The sequence below is a fragment of the Mobula birostris genome, chromosome 4, assembly GCF_030028105.1.
Source record: "Mobula birostris isolate sMobBir1 chromosome 4, sMobBir1.hap1, whole genome shotgun sequence".
Classification (NCBI taxonomy): Eukaryota; Metazoa; Chordata; class Chondrichthyes; order Myliobatiformes; family Myliobatidae; genus Mobula; species Mobula birostris.
The window spans coordinates 106,487,242-106,505,082 of NC_092373.1; the positions used below are offsets into that span (position 1 = coordinate 106,487,242).

The window sequence follows — 17,841 nt, forward strand, 5'->3', positions numbered from 1 at the left end:
GAATAAAGTTGGACTCACTACACTCCCCTGAGGTGTCCCGTTTTCTACAACATACTGGCTACCCTGTGTTGGGAACCGTGTCTGTGTCCATGCCTTCACTAGGTAGGTCCAGCTGTTTGCCGCTATCTAGTGTTGGGAACTGTCTCATCGTGTTCTGCATTCTGTGTATAAGTCCTGGCCCTACATCCTGTTCCCAAGGAGGGGTCCTAGCTCTGTGTTCCATGTTCCTGTCTCCCTCAACCAAGGCTCTGCATTCCTGTCTCCCTCGACCAAGTCAAGGCTTCGTGTTCTCGTCCTGTCCATGTACCTCGCCCAGCCCAGGAGTACCTCACCCAACCCGGTGCTGGGGTTCCCTCGTCCTGTGCTGGGGTTCGCTCGTCTTGTGCTGGAGTTCCCTCGTCTTGCTCAGGAGTCTCTCGTTATGTCCTGTAGCCTCGCCTAGTCCTGTCTCCCAAGACCACGTCATGTCTTCGTCTAGTTCTGGAGTCCAAGCCTGAGTCAAGACCCAGGTTCTGGGTCCTTGTCCAGTCTCCGACTCGGAGTCCAAGTCCAGGCTCCTAGTTCCCAGTTCCTGGTCCTGGTCCTGCTTGCCTAGCCAATGTCCTAGCCCAAGTCTGTGTTCTTGTCCCACTCTCTAGTCAAGTCCTGTTCCTAGTACTTCAGTGTCTGTGTCTTGCATTTGGGTCTGCCACCAATGCCCCCTGCTTATGTCACTACTCTGTTACAGAAGATTGATGTTGGACATGCCAGTCCCCAAGGCTGGGGATATTTCCTTAATTTCCTTCTGAATTCAGAAGATTTTGAAAAGACCATGATTGTGGCATTTTTCCAATGCCTTGAAATGCTTGCTATTGGTAGTCTGGATGTCAGAGGGGAATAGGGATCATTTCCATGCATTCTGCTTTCACCTATCCTCCCCACAGACAGAACAGGAATAGTGTTCTCTTGGTCCTCACCTTTCATCTTATCAGCCTCCATCATTTCCAACAGCTGCAACAGGATCCCACAATCATTCACATTTTGGGGAATTATGATGCTATTAGGCAGGAACTTGGGAGTATAAATTGGGAACAGATGTACTCAGGGAAATGCACAGTATTATTGTGGACGCAGCAGGCCAGGCAGCACCTCTTCCTAGAGATGCTGCCTGGCCTACTGCATTCACCAGCAACTTTTATGTGTGTTGCTTGAATTTCCAGCATCTGCAGAATTCCTGTTGTTTGTATTATTGTGGAGGTTGTTTTGCATGGGCTTCTTGGTGGATTTGTCTCAAGGTAGGGTGAAGGAACTATGTTTGACAAGAGAAGTGGAACATCTCATCAAGAGAAAGAAAGAAGTACTGTTTACTAAAGTCCTGATGAAGGATTTCAGCCTGAAACATCGACTGTTTAATCTTTTCCATAGATGCTGCGTGACCTGCTGAGTTCTTCCAGCATTTTGTGTGCATTATTTTGATTTTCAGCATCTGGAGATTTTCTCTTGTTTGTGACTGGATACTTAAGGTTCAGGAATCAAAGATCAGACAAGGCTTTAGGGAATTACAAGGCAGCCAGTAAGAAACTTAAGAATGTACTTTGGAGAGCTAGAAGCAGGGGATTGAGAAGATCTTGGACAATAGGATTAAGGAAAACCATGAGGTTCCTTACACATATGTAAAGAACAGGAGGATGACTAGAGTGAGGGAAGGACCGATCAGGGATAGAAGAGGAAACATGAGCCTGGAGTCTGAAGAAGTAGGGGGAGATCCATACTCACCAGTGAGAGGGACACTGAATGCAGTGTAAAACAGGCTGATATGCTAGAGTATTTTGATATTATGAAAGAGGATGTACAGGGACATTTGAAAAACATTAGGATCAAGGATCAACTTTTTTTCCACATGTATTAGGAACTTGTTGTGGTGTGTTGGTCAGGATATGACATGCAACAAAAAACAACATTCAACAATAACGTATAAAGAATAAAAAATATATATAAAAGAAGCTAGTTAAGTTCACGGTTAAGGGATGGATATGGAATAAAACATGCAGAAATAAATAAATTGGTATTGACAAAGCAAACAGTACTTTATAATAATAGCATTAAGTCCCTAGAGCTGGATGCAATGTACACCAGGTTGCCTCAGGAAGCCTTTGGTGATGATCTCACTGGCTACGGTAGTACCAAATGATTGGAGAGTGGCAAATCTTATTGCTTTGTTCAAGGTAGGAAGTAGGGATTGCCTGGGAATTATAGATCAGTGAGTCTTACATCAGTGGTGACCAAATTATTAGAGAATATTCTCAGGGGCAGGATTGACGGCATTTGGAGAAACATAGTCTGATTTGGGATAGTCAGCATAGCTTTGTGAGGATCAAGATCATGCCTCACAAGCCTGATTGAATTCTTTGAGGATGTGACAAAGCACATTGATGAAGGTAGAGCAGTGGATGTGGAGAACATGGATTTTAGCAAGGTGTTTGATAAGGTTCCCATGGTAGGCTCATTCAGAAAGTCAGGAGGCATGGAAGCCACCGTTCCCTGACTGCTCACTCACTGAAAGGTTAATCACCAGGCCTGGTTCATTACCCAACACCAAGTATTGTTGAACATCGATTTAAGAAATCCTTGTGATTGCACCAAACAAATTCTGCCTGATCTAAACTTCTTGCTCTCAGAAGGTCCCAGTTTATGTTTGGGAAGTTGAAGTTCCCCATGATAACTGCCATGTAAAGCCCACAAAGAACAGTGTGATAGATTTGGAGACATGGTTAGCACAATGTTTTACAGTACAGACAACCTGGGTTGCATTCCCACTGCTGTCTGTAAGGAGTTAGTATGTTCTCCATATTACCATGTGGGTTTCCTCTGGGTGCTCTGGTTTCCTCCCATGGTCCAAAGATGTACCGGTTGATAGGTTAATTGGTCAGTGCAAATTGTCCCGTGATTAGGCTAGGATTAAATTCAGGATTGTTGAGTGACATGACTGGAAGGGTCTATTCTGTGCTGTATCACAATAAATAAATAAATAAATAAATACATTTCCTCATGCTGTCCCATCCAGGAGGTATCCTGGTAAATCTCCTCTGTACTCTCTCAAAGCTTCTACATCCTTCCTATAATGAGGTGACCAGAACTGAACACAGTATTCCAAGTGTGGTCTGACCAGAGTTTTTTAGAACTGTAACATTACCTTGTGGCTCTTGAACTCAACCTTCTGACTAATGAAGGCTAACACACCATATGCCTTCTTAATAACCCCATCAACTTGCACAGCAACTTTGAGGAGCTGTGGATTTGGATCCCAAAATACCTCCATTCTTCCACACTGCTAAAAACCCTGCCATTAACCCTGTACTCTGTCTTCAAATTTGATCTTCCAAAGTGAATCACCATACTTTTCCGTGTTGAACTCCACCTGCCACTACTCAGGCCAGCTCTTCATCCTGTCAGTTTCCCATTGTAACCCTTCAGAGCCTTCTACTCTATCCATAACACTTCAACCCTAGTTATCTGCATAATTACTATTCCACCTTTCCACTTCCTCATCCAAGTAATTGGAACAGGGAAAATTATGAGAGAATTAGGGAAGAGCTAGGGAAAGATGATCAGGTTGGGCAGGTCCACATCTGACACATGGAGGGTGTTTAAAGACCAACTGCACAGAGGACGGGACAGGTATATTTCAGCAAGTAGGATAGTGAGGTAAGAGAAATTTAGATGTTTACAGAGGTGATAAATTTAGTTAAGAACAAAAAGGGAAGTATGTATAGCTTAGGAAGCTAGAATCAAACAGAGCCCCTGAGAATTATAAAAGCCAAAAAAAAAGCCTCAGGGATACAATTAGGAAAGCCAGGATGGGCCATGAAATGTCCTTGGCAAGTAGGATTAAAGAGAGTCCCAAGGCATCCTGTACATACATCAAGAGGATAACCAGGGAGAGGGTAGAACCACAGAGGAACATTTGTTTGGAATCAGAGGATATGGGTGAGGCCCTCAATGAGTACTTGCATCGGTATTTACCAAGGAGAGGAACGTTTGATAAGGTGCCACATATGAGGCTGTTTAACAAAATAAAATCCTATGGCATTACAGGAAAGATACTGGCATGGATAGAGAAATGGCTGAGAGGCAGGAGGCAGGAATTAGGAATAAAGGGGTCCTTTTCTGGTCAGCTGCCAGTGGTGTTCCTCAGGGGTCAGTATTGGAACATTGTTTGTCAATGATTTAGATCGGGACTACAGAGCGTCGTGGGAGCTGAATTCTGAAGGAAGGCAGTTTTTTAAAAAACTTCTTTGAGTGCAAGAAAGGCGAGACTGCGCAGGCCCGTGACGTCAACAGGACCGCGCGGAGAGTTTAAAAAGGAGACCACCCTATACAGCGGGCAGCGGAGTGAGTGGGAGCAGAGTGTAGGGCTTTGGCTTCAACGGGCTTCGGCTTGATGACTTACTGCTTATTAGCGAAAGTGAAGAGGTGATAGACAGGAGCTACAGGGAGGTAGTCATCCCTAGGCTACAGGGGTCAGAAAACTGGGTCACTGTCAAGAGAGGGAAGGGAAATGCCCGGATAGTGGAGAGCAGACCTGTGGCTGTCCCCCTCAGCAACAAATATCTTGTTCTGGATGCTGTTGAGGGGGATGACCTGACAGGGGACGCCCATGGTGACTGGGTCTCTGGCACTGAGCCTGGCGCTGTTGTGCAGCAGAGAAGGAGGGAGAAGAGGAATGCGGTAGTCGTAGGGGATTCCACAGTCAGGGGAACGGACAGGAGATTCTGTGAGCCTGATCGAGATACCCACATGGTGTGTTGCCTCCCAGGCGCCAGGGTACGGGATGTCTCGGATCGGGTCCTGGATATTCTGAAGGGGGAGGGTGAGCAGCCAGTTGTCTTGGTACACGTTGGTACCAATGACATAGATAGGACAAAGGAGGAGGTCCTGAAGAGAGATTTCCAGGAGTTAGGAAGGAAGCTGAGAAGCAGGACCTCCAGGGTAGTAATCTTGGGATTGCTACCTGTGCCACGTGTTAGCGAGGGTAAGAATACTAGGATCAGGCAGATGAATGCGTGGCTGAGAGACTGGTGCAGGGGACAGGGCTTCAGATTCTTGGATAATTAGGATCTCTTCTAGAGGAAATATGACCTGTTCAAAAAGGACAGGTTACACCTGAACCCTAAAGGGACCAATATCCTGGCAGGAAAGTTTAATAGGGCTGTTAGGGAGGGTTTAAACCAATTTGGCGGGGGGGGGGGGGAACCGGAATGACAGAGCGGAGGAAGGGGAAAACAGAAATAAATCTAAGATAGTGAACAGTAAAGATGTCAGGAAAGACAGGGCAAATTTGTAGGCATTGGGATGAGTTGCAGTGCAATAAAGTTGCCCTGAAATCAAAGCGAAAAGTATCAAGTATTAAGGTGTTATACTTAAATGCATGCAGCATAAGGAATAAGGTGGATGATCTTGTCGTACAGCTACAGATTGGCAGGTATGATATTGTGGCCATCACTGAGAACTGGCTAAAGGACGCATGTCTCTGGGAGCTGAACGTCCAAGGATACACGGTGTATCAGAAGGATAGGAAGGTAGGCAGAGAGGGAGGCGTGGCTTTATTGGTAAGAAATGATATTAAATCATTAGAACGAGGTTATATAGGATCGGAAGGTGCAGAATCTTTATGGGTTGAGCTAAGAAACAGCAGGGGTAAAAGGACCCTGATGGCAGTTATTTATAGGCCTCCAAACAGCTGCAGGGATGTGGACTACAAGTTACAACAGGAAATAGAAAAGGCTTGTCAGAAGGGCAGTGTTATGATAATTGTGGGGGATTTTAACATGTGAGTGGATTGGGAAAATCAGGTAGGCACTGGATCTCAAGAGAGAGAATTTGTGGAATGTCTGCGAGATGGCGTTTTAGAATAGCTTGTTGTTGAGCCCACTAGGGCATTAGCTGTACTGGATTGGGTATTGTGTAATGAACCGGAGGTGATTAGAGAGATTGAGGTGAAGGAACCCTTAGGAGGCAGTGATCATAACATGATTGAGTTCACTGTGAAATTTGAAAAAGAGAAGCCGGTATTTCAGTGGAGTAAAGGAAATTACAGTGGCATGAGAGAGGAACTGGCCAAAGTTGACTGGAAAAGGACACTGGCGGGAAAGACAGCAGAGCAGTAGTGGCTGGAGTTTATGTGAGAAGTGAGGAAGGTGCAAGACAGGTATATTCCAAAAAAGAAGAAATTTTCGAGTGGATAAAGGATGCAACCGTGGTTGACAAGAAAAGTCAAAGCCAAAGTTAAAGCAAAGGAGAGGGCATACAAGGAAGCAAAAATTAGTGGGAAGACAGAGGATTGGGAAGTTTTTAAAACCTTACAAAAGGAAACCAAGAAGGGCATTAAGAGGGAAAAGATGAACTATGAAAGGAAGCTAGCAAATAATATCAAAGAGGATACTAAAAGCTTTTTCAAGTATATAAAGAGTAAAAGACAAGTGAGAGTAGATATAAGACCGATAGAAAATGATGCTGGAGAAATTGTAATGGGAGATAAGGAGATGGCAGAGGAACTGAATGAGTATTTTGCATCAGTCTTCACTGAGGAAGACATCAGCAGTATACTGGACACTCAAAGTTGGCAGGGAAGAGAAGTGTGCGCAGTCACAATTACGACAAAGAAAGTACTCAGGAAGCTGAATAGTCTAAAGGTAGATAAATCTCCCAGACCAGATGGAATGCACCCACGTGTTCTGAAGGAAGTAGATGTGGAAATTGCGGAGGCATTAGCGATGATCTTTCAAAAGCTGATAGATTCTGGCATGGTTCCGGAGGACTGGAAGATTGCAAATGTGGCTCTGCTGTTTAAGAAGGGGGCAAGGAAGCAAAAAGGAAATTATAGACCTGTTAGCTTGACATCGGTGGTTGGGAAGTTGTTGGAGTCGATTGTCAAGGATGAGGTTACAGAGTACCTGGAGGCATATGACAAGATAGGCAGAACTCAGCATGGATTTCTTAAAGGAAAATCCTGCCTGACAAACCTATTACAATTTTTTGAAGAAATTACCAGTAGGCTAGACAAGGGAGATGCAGTGGATGTTGTATATTTGGATTCTCAGAAGGCCTTTGACAAGGTGCCACACATGAGGCTACTTAACAAGATAAGAGCCCATGGAATTATGGGAAAGTTACATACGTGGATAGAGCATTGGCTGATTGGCAGGAAACAGAGTGTGTTCTGGTTGGCTGCCGGTTACCAGTGGTGTTCCACAGGGGTCTGTGTTGGGGCCGCTTCTTTTTACATTGTACATCAACAATTTGGATTATGGAATAGATGGCTTTGTGGCTAAGTTTGCTGACGATATGAAGATAGGTGGATGGGCCGGTAGTGCTGAGGAAACGGAGAGTCTGCAGAGAGACTTGGATAGATTGGAAGAATGGGCAGAGAAGTGGCAGATGAAGTACAATGTTGGAAAGTGTATGGTTATGCACTTTGGCAGAAAAAAATAGACGGGCAGACTATTATTTAAATGGGGAAAGAATTCAAAGTTCGGAGATGCAATGGGACTTGGGAGTCCTCGTACAGGATACCCTTAAAGTTAACCTCCAGGTTGAGTCAGTAGTGAAGAAGGCAAATGCAATGTTGGCATTCATTTCTAGAGGAATAGAGTATAGGAGCAAGGATATGATGTTGAGGCTCCATAAGGAGCTGGTGAAACCTCACTTGGAGTACTGTGGGCAGTTTTGGTCTCCTTATTTAAGAAAGGATGTGCTGACGTTGGAGAGGGTACAGAGAAGATTCACCAGAATGATTCCGGGAATGAGAGGGTTAACATATGAGGAACGTTTGTCCGTTCTTGGACTGTATTCCTTGGAGTTTAGAAGAATGAGGGGAGACCTCATAGAAACATTTCGAATGTTGAAAGGCATGGACAGAGTGGATGTGGCAAAGTTGTTTCCCATGATGTCTAGTACAAGAGGGCATGACTTAAAGATTGAAGTGCACCCAGTTAGAACAGAAATGCAAAGAAATTTTTTTAGTCAGAGGGTGGTGAATCTATGGAATTTGTTGCCACGGGCAGCAGTGGAGGCCAAGCCATTGGGTGTATTTAAGGCAGAGACTGATAGGTATCTGAGAAGCCAGGGCATCAAAGGTTATGGCGGGGGAGTGGGACTAAATGGGAGAATGGATCGGCTCATGATAAAATGGCGGAGCAGACTCGATGGGCCGAATGGCCGACTTCTGCTCCTTTGTCTTATGGTCTTTTGGTCTTAAAAAGGAATTGATGGCTTTGCGGATAATATGAAGATACGTGGAGGGATAGGTAGTGCTGGGAAAGCAATACAATTGCAGCAGGATTTAAACAAATTGGAAGAATGGCCAACAAAAGTGGCAGATGGAATACAGTGTTGGGAAATGTATGATAAAGCATTTTGGTTAAAGGAACAATAGTACAGACTATTATCTAAATGGGGAGAAGGTTCAAATTACAGGTTGAGTCTGTGGTAAATGCAATACAGTATTGGTATTTATTTCAAAGGGAATAGAATATAAAAGCAAGGGGATCATGACGAGCTTTTATAAGACACTACTCAGGCTGCACTTGGGATATTGTCAACAGTTTTAGTCCTCCTATCTCAGAAAAGATGTGTTGTCATTGGAGAGGGTCCAGAGGAGGTTCACAAGGATGATTCTGGGAGTGAAGGGGTTAACATATGAGAAGTATTTGGCAGTTTTGGGCCTGTCCTGACTGAATTTAAAATAATCCGTGGGGATCTCATTGAAACCTACCAGATGTGGAAAGGATGTTTCTTATGGTGGGAGTATCCAGAACTAGAGGGCATAGACATAAAATTGAGGGGTGACCTTTTAGAACAGAGGTAACTACTACTACTACTACGTCGACTCAGGCCTAGAGGGCCGGCGTCGGGCACGATGATGGACTCTCCACTTCTCCCTCTCCCTCATCAGTGTGTTCAGTTCATCTACATTAACCGCGCCGCTGTCTTCTAGGAGCGTGTTGACCATAGTCTTCGGGAGGTGCCCAGGGTTCATCCTCCCATGCTTGGGCTCCCATATGATGACTAAGCCGGCAGGTAGCTCGGTGTGGCGTAGACAGTGCCCTGCTAGTTGCAGTCTTCTTGTCTCGATTTTAGTGGAGAGCATCGGTAGGTTGTTATAGAGCTCAACGTTCGTCATGTGCTGTTGCCAACTCACATCAAGAGCCATCCGGAGCATTCATGTATAGCAACCATCTAGAGACTTTCGCAAAGTCTTGGTGAGTGTCCACGTCTTGCATCCATATGTGAGAATGGACTCTATGACTGCTATGAAAATCCTCTTTTTAAGCCCTCTGGTCAGGTTCGACTTCCAGATTTCCTTCATGTCGTTCATAGCCCTCCACGCTAGCGCCTTCCGTATCTTTATGTCCTTCTCCGAACTTATCATTCTTGACCTGAAGTTCTTGTAGTCAAAGACTTTCTTAATGGTATCATTCTCTACAGTCTTGAGAGAACAGAGGTAAGGACAAAGCTTTTTAGCCAGTGAGTAGTGAATCTGTGGAATGCTCTGCCACAGACTGTGGTGGAGGCCAAGTCTGTGGGTATATTTAAGGCAGAAGTTAATCATTTCCTGATCAATCAGGATATGGCGAGAAGACAGGTGTATGGGGTTGAGTGGGATCCGGGATCAGCCATGATGGAATGGTGAGCAGACTCGATGGTCTGAATGGCCTGATTCTGCCCCTATGTCTTGTAGTCTTATGGACGTGCAGCATAGAGGGGTGGGTCAGTGCTGACTGTATTGATATACTAGGGCATTTCAAGAGAAAGGAGGGGGTGGTGTTGGGTCTGTTAAAGAGCATTCAAGTGGACAAAGTCCACAGGGCCTGATAGGATATACCCCAAGCTAATGAGTGAGGCAAGAGAAGAGATTGTGGGGGTAGCCTCATGTGTGGCACCTTGTCAAAGGCCTTTTGATAAGTTTTACCCGGATGGTACCTCAATTAGAAGGCATGTTCTATAACGAGAAGTTAGACAAACTTGTTTTCTCTGGAGCATCACAGGCTGAGGGGAGATCTGATAGAGGGTTAAGAGATTAGGACAGGCATAGATAGAGTAGACAGAAATGTCAAATACCAGAAGGCCTGCACTTTCGGTGAAAAGAAGTAATTTCAAAGGAGATGTAAGGAGCAAGTTTAATACAGAGAGTGGTGGTGCCTGGAATACTCTGCTTGGGGTGCTGGTAGAAGAAGAAATATTGGAGGGTTTAAGAAACGTTTAGATAGATGCATTAATGTGAGGAAAATGAAAAGATACTGGCATTGTGTAGACTGAAGAGATGAGTTTAGTTGGCCATTTGATTACTAATTGAATTGGTTCAGCACAACATTGTGGGTCTGTTCCTGTTCTATATCAGCACTACATCTTAGGCCAAAGGGCTTACATTCTCTGTTCTATGTTCCTCTCCACACCCATTTCTGCATTCCACACTCTCTACATCTCTGGTCTGCTCACCCACCCCTCCCATCCACTTTCCATGCAATCTTAGGAAGTACTACATCTGTCCATAACACACCCTCCCTCACCACCATCCAGTGACACAAACAGCCCTTTCAAGCCAGGGAAAGATTCACACATACCTCCTCCAACCATGAGCAGAGCGCTGAGCAGTTCCCTCAGGGAGGAGGAATGCTGAATATGACTGATCATGCCCAAAAGTGATTGTAAAATGAAGATATCTGATGGTGGAGGCAACTTTAAGATAGCAGTGATGTCCTCAGGATCTTATCAGCAACTGTGTTCATCGATGGTTAATCCCAGGTACTTAATTGATGACTTCAGGAGGCAACACTTTTCTGCCTGAAGACATGATCCAAACTCCTGTAGTTTGCTCAAAGTGTGATCCAGGCACCCATCTGGTTCTGTCTGATCTGTGCCCATCGCAATGGTGTCGTTGAGGTAAACGGCAACATCATCAATACCATTCAGCATAGTGTCCATAAGGGGTTGAAAAATTTGAAGGAGCTGCCTTTACCCCAAAAGGCAGACAGAGGAAGAAAAACAACTGCTTATGTGTTGTAATGATGAGAGACTCCTGAGAATGCTCTGCCACTTCTACCTGGAGGTAGGCTTCAACCAAGTTCAACTTCACAAAATAGAGACCACCATTCCATTTTGCAAAGAGATCTGCCCGAACTGGTAGTGGGTAACATGCCTGCAGAACCTCATTGAGACCAGTTGAGAAATCTGCACTCTGTATCATTGGCTTCCTTGATAATGACTACCAGAGCTGCCCAAAGTGTAGTCTCAACTTGTTTCAGACAATCTAGCTCTTGCCCCATGATTGGTAAGGAAGTGTACCGGACTGGTCTTTTGGACAGAAGACTGGCATTGCGTCTGCTTGCAATTTGGTGCAGCAACCTAGGAATTGAAAGATTGCGGCATAGCGCTGTTGTAGTTGCCATTGTGTGATCTCACAGACTGATGGTGACATGATTTGAAAGGCCAATGTCTTCATACAAACTTCATCCAGAGGGATGCTCCAGAGATCAGACTTGTCCATCCCGTCAGTGCCAAGGACATTCAGATCTGGCTGTAGCTTCTCCAATTTATAATTACATTGACGTACTTTCTCTCCTGGGGATGAAGTCAACTTTGAATGTAACCATTAAATTGCTTGTAGATTTTGATGGCTTTTGAAACTCCTTGTCCTTGTGTTTCACTGACCTATAAAACAGTGAAGGATAGAAAAAGCTGCATTTGTGACCAGGGCTTTGGCATTTCCTGCAAATGTGTTTCTTGTGTTGGCAGTTTCTTGCATAATACCACACACCACCGTTCCAACAAGCTGTGTTGGGCCACTTAGAGACTTGCTGAGTGTTGATGTCTGGGCCATTGGAAACTGCATTGAGATGGTTCTCTTTGACCAGGCTGCAATTGTATTTCAGGCTGATCAGATGCAGCTTTTCTGGAGTCTCAGCTTATAAAGTCATAGCAGGGTCTTGCTCCAATCTGGCCAGAAGCTGTTTACAAATGTCTGCATCACCAGGTGCCTGAAAAGCAAATAAAACTGACATTTGAATTGTGACAGGGCATGAATGCTATCACCTCTTATAAAGTAAAATCAAGCAACACAGGCAACAATGGGCTTCGCTTCCAGATGAGCTCAATGTCTTCTATTCTCATTTTAACTGTCAAATCATGGAGAAACCATCACTCGCTCCATCTGCCCCCCAATTTCAGTCTCTGAGGCTGATGTGTGAGCTTTGTTCAGGAGGGTAAACCCACAAAAAGTATCTGGCCCAGATGGGGTACCATGCCAACCACTAAAGAACCTGTGCTGATCAACAGGCTGGGGTGTTCACTGAGATTTTTAACCTCTCGCAGTGGCAGATTGAGCTACCCACCTGCTTCATGCAGCTTCAGTTATACCAGTGCCTCAGAAGAACATGCTAACCTGCGTCAATGACTATCATCCAGTAGCACTTACATCCATAGTGATGAAGTGTTTTGTGAGATTGGCAATGAAATATATCAACTTCAGCCTGGGAGCAACTTAGATCTGCTCCAATTTGCCTAGAACATTTCCACAGCGGATGTCATGTCATTGGCACTTCACTCAACCCTGCAACATCGGAATAGCATTGTAGTGTTCTCGTGCAATGTGTTGAAACTCTGACTAAACACCAAGTTAAATCGGAGCCAATGAAGACAGAGTCGTAGTAAGGTTAATCATTTACTGTTCACTCTTCCACATTAACGTCGTATGGTGAAAACTGTTGATAAAAAAAATACAAACATATACAGCGTCTGTTTCATTCTGGAGACTACGCACGCTCTCTTCTTTTAGCGAGTGTCTCCAGCCGCCCCAAATAGGGAGCGAGGGGGGTCCCATCAAACCACCATCGGTCCCGAGCCCACCCCACGTTTTAAATTGAAAAGCTGACACGCGCACCACCCGAACCGCCGCTTCCTTAACAGAAACCGCGTTAATATTTTTACTTCAAATACTTTCATAGGAACTTACAGCGTTGCTTCTATAATGTTTCTTGTGGGTAGACACGTAGCTCTTCACGATCATGCTGCACGCATGGCACCCACCTTCACACCTTCACCGAACCGGAGGTTACACATAAGACGCGGCGAAACTGGAGGTGACGTCATCGCATGTCGCGATATACCATAGACAATGAATTTACCTTTGTTATACCGTAATATAATTATCAATCTTTAACTTCAACTAGAAAATAGTTACAAACAAACCATTTAAACCGTAGAGCCAACAAAGTCAAATAAATGCCTTAAGGGCAACACACTCCTCACCTGACCTTTGTAAGGTCACTATAAACATGGTATAGAACTTTAGTCTCTCGATCAGTCTTTAGGTAGAAATAGAACAACCTCTGTAACTGGTCTCAGGTTTCCTTTTCAGGGTTCGTTGTAAGGATGTGAACCGGTTGACTGCCTGCTCTTTGTTGTTCGGTAAGCGCTGGCACGGTACTCTGAATGGTAGTGGGGTGACCCAGTTATTCGCTTTGTCTCTAAAAACCTTTGTGTTCATTATTTTTAAGAAGATGGCGTCTTCCACCGATGGAGCAAGTTTATTATCATGCTTAGTTTGAGCGAAGACTGACTGTCCCAGTGTCTTCTCAGTTACTTTACTATGCTCATGCCTTTGTTGTGCTTCCTTGACACACATAACACTTGTGGAGGGCTGAGAAATTGAATGGCGGCCTCTCTCTAGCACGTTAGTCTTGAGCGCGTTAACTGTCGTTTTGTGTACGTTGCCAGGGTAGACCTCTCCATTTACCACCCAGCCCAGATCCAGACATTGGGCAAAAGGGGCGTTGTGTGGTCCATTGACCTGCTGCCTGACTTTGTGCACTCTAAGAATGTCTCTTCCGAGTAGCAGGAGTATTTCTGCTTCCGGATCCAGTTCTGGGATGCGCTCGGCAATGTGGTGGAGATGGGGCTGGTGTAGCACTGCTTTGGCGTCGGAATCTCAGATCGGTTATTCATGATCTCATTGCACTCTAAGAGTGGAGGGAGACTGATGACGACTTTGCCATCCAGCGACTCGAGCTGGAAGCCTTCTGCCTTCCTGCCATATGTTTCTGTGAAGCCAGAGCAAGTTCTGAAATAGTATGGGAATGGATTACCCTTTACACTGAACAACTCGAAGAACTCTGGTCTCACTAGTGAGCGGTTGCTCTGGTCGTCCAGAATTACATGGGCTTTGATGGTCTTGTCTTTGTCTCCCTTAGGGTATACCTCAGTGAAGCAGATCTTTGAGCGCAAATAGCTCGACTGACCTGGACTGCTAACTTCTGTTCAGCTCGAGCTGACAATAGTTGTATCAGAGTGATGTTCTCCCTCCCCGCCATCCTCTTGTGGGAGCAGAGGAGCCTTGGCAGTTTGCGGTGATGGGCCGGGATGCATGGCTCCATCGTGATTAGTGCTGTTACATTCCGAGCACTTTACGGGGAACGTACACTCTTTAGCAAGGTCGGAGGTAGAGGAACAGCACTTAAAATATATTCTTTTTTCCTTGAGAAGTGCCTTTCTTTTGTCAAAGGGTTCGTTTCGAAACATTCTGCATTTTTTGAGGGGCTGGGGTTTGTTGTGCAATGGACAATTCTTGCTAGGGTCATCGTTGATTGCGAAGACTTCGGTTTTATGCACTGAGACGGGTTTATTGATGACAAAATCGTTCAAAATGGGTTTGACTAGCTTGGTGTGAGTTGTGGTGCTGCCTTGATTCATAAAGTTAGGGTCGTTTCGCCTCTTCGCCTCCTTGCACACAAACCTACTAAAATACTCAAAGGGAAGGAATCGACCACCATTCTCTTCCTTGTACTCTGAGCCAATAGACACCCACCTTTCCTGCAGCCCAAATGGAAGCTTGTCCACAATTGGTCCAACTCCGCGTGAAGTATCCAGATACAACAGGTCAGTTAAATAGCTGTCTTCTTTAGCACCTTGAATCTCCATGAGTACATCTCCGAGTTCTCGTAATTTAGTGTGGTCCTTGGCTGACACTCCTTTCCCAGCCATTTAGTCATAAGGTACAACTCTTGGGTTGCTGTGAGCTGGACTCGGCCGGTGGCACTGGTGAATGAGGAGTACCATGCACAGTAATTTTCAGGCTTATCATCAAACTGGTACAGTCCTGAATTGATGAGGTTTCGTCGCGCTAAATACTGTGCCAAGGGTTCTGCTGCAGGTGGCGTGCTAACTGGGGGAATGTGTTGGGGGACATATGACTGAGCGTGTACGTTCATGATGAGATTTGATGTTCTGACTTCAGCCTTTGTCTCTGATCTCGCCGGATCTGGTAAGTTTGGTGTCGGGAGGTATTCGTAGTCAGCCCTTTCATACTTGAATTTGTGGCAAGGCATTGATTAACTTCATCTGGGCCGCCTCAGATTGAGCTTGCTTCTGTTGTAGAATCACGCGCAAGACTTCTGCTGAAATTGGCATGTCAATATAATACAGCACCTTGTCTTCATTTTGTGTTTGCTCACCTATAACTACTGATGAGACTCAAAGCCAAGAGATAGGACAAAGTCAGAACTTGAAATGCTTCTCCGTTCAGAAAAGCCACGCAACTACAAATCTCAAAACTCTAAACTCAAAGCACAACTATTTAAATGGTTTACCCAAAGCACATTCAAGATGTTCATTGGAACAAGGATCAATTAGTGAAAGCCAGCCTGTGATTGGTTGCCATCTGACCAATAGATGTTGGATGCTTTGGCTTGTCATAATATAGCAATTTATGCTTTGTGCTAGTAGACTATGTGCCTAGCATGAGGTATCAAACTTCACAGCCAGATAGTCAATGTTATGCACAAGGTGTTAATGAACAGTTGACCGAGGAGCTCACGGAAGTGTAGTAACGTGTTGCACTTTGTATAATTGTAGGAGAAGTGCTTAGGAGGCACGTTGTGTCTCAACCCTTCCCTCACCTCTTTATAACAAGTATACCGATTTGGATACTATTGCAGAGGATGACTTACCTGGAACAAGCTGCCCAGGTGGATCTCTGGCACTGAGTCTGGTTCTGCAGTGCAGAAGGGAGGGTGAAAGAAGAGGGGAGCGGTAGTGATAGGGGACTCAATAGTTAGAGATACAGACAGGAGGTTCTGTGGTCGTGACAGAGACTCCCGGATGGTTTGTGGTCTCCTATGTGCCAGGGTCAGGGATGTCTCTGATTGCGTGCACAACATTCTGAAGTGGGAGGGTGGTCAGCCAGATATCATGGTACACATCGGTATCAATGACATAGGAAGAAAGAGTGAGGAGGTCCTGAAGAGTGAGTATAGAGAGCTTGGTAGGAAGTTAAAAAGCAGGACCCCGAGGGTGGTAATCTCAGGATTGCTACCTGTGCCACATGCCAATGAGGATAAAAATAGGATGCTCTGGCGGATGAAAACGTGGCTGAGGAACTGGTGTAGGGGGCAGGGTTTCAGATTTCAGGATCATTGGGACCTCTTCTGGGGCAGATGGCAAGAGAGACGGGTTACACCTGAACTACAAGGGGACCAATATCCTTGCAGGGAGGTTTGTTAGTGCTTTTGGGGAGGGTTTAAACTAGATTTGCAGGGGGATGGGAACCAGAGCGCCAGAGCAGATAGTGGAGCGGGGGTGAAAATAAATGATGTTAAAAGTTCATGCAAAGTCACAAACAGAGGGGTTGTGCCTGGTGGTAATAATCTTCTGAAGTGTGTCTATTTCAATGCGAGGAGTATTGTGGGGAAGGCTGATGAGCTGAGGCCATGGATTGACACATGGAATTACAACATTATAGCAATTAGTGAAACTTGGCTACAGGAGGGGCAGGACTGCCAGTTCCAGGGTTCCGATGTTTCAGATGTGATAGAGGCAGAGGAATGAAGGGTGGGGGGGGGTGTGGCATTGCTTGGCAGGGAAAATGTTACAGCAGTGCTCAGGCAGGACAGATTAGAGGGCTTGTCTACTGAGACCATATGGGTGGAACTGAGAAACAGGAAAGGTATGACCGTATTAATAGGGTTGTATTATAGACCACCCAATAGTCAGCAAGAATTGGAGGAGCAAATCTGCCGAGAGATAGTAGACAACTGCAGGAAACATAAAGTTGTGATAGTAGGGAATTTTAATTTTCCACATATTGATGGGGACTCCCATACTGTTAAAGGTCTAGACGGGTTAGAATTTGTAAAATGTGTTCAGGAAAGTTTTCTAAATCAATATATAGAGGTTCCAACTAGAGAGGATGCAATATTAGATCTCCTGTTAGGAAACAAGTTAGGACAGGTGACAGAAGTGCGTGTAGGGGAAACCTGTGGTTCCAGTGATCATAACACCATTAGTTTCAACTTGGTCATGGATAAAGATAGATCTGGTCCTCGGTTTGAGGTTCTAAACTGGAAAAAGGCCAAATTTGAAGAAATGAGAAAGGATCTAAAAAGTGTGGATTGGGACAGGTTGTTCTCTGGCAAGGATGTGATTGGTAAGTGGAAGGCCTTCAAAGGAAAAATTTTTGAGAGTGCAGAGTTTATATGTTCCTGTCAGGATTAAAGGCAAAGTGAGTAAGAATAAGGAACCTTGGTTCTCGAGGGATATTGGAACTCTGATAAAGTAGAAGAGAGAGATGTATAACATGTATAGGAAACAGGGAGCAAATAAGGTGCTTGAGGAATATAAAAAGTGCAAAAAAATACTTAAGAAAGAAATCAGGAGGGCTAAAAGAAGACATGAGGTTGCTTTGGCAGTCAAGGTGAAGGATAATCCAAAGAGCTTCTACAGGTATATGAAGAGTAAAAAGATTGTAAGGGATAAAATTAGTCCTCTTGAAGATCAGAGTGGTCGGCTATGTATAGAACCAAAAGAAATGGG

The 17,841-nt window shown here is 44.9% G+C and overlaps 1 protein-coding gene across 1 annotated transcript in view; it reads left to right on the forward strand.

Annotated features, from left to right (window-relative positions):
• The window catches only part of cfi (complement factor I), a 235,399-nt gene that overhangs the window by 17,208 nt on the left and 200,350 nt on the right, over positions 1 to 17,841 (forward strand). The gene's annotated exons all lie outside the window — the stretch shown is intronic.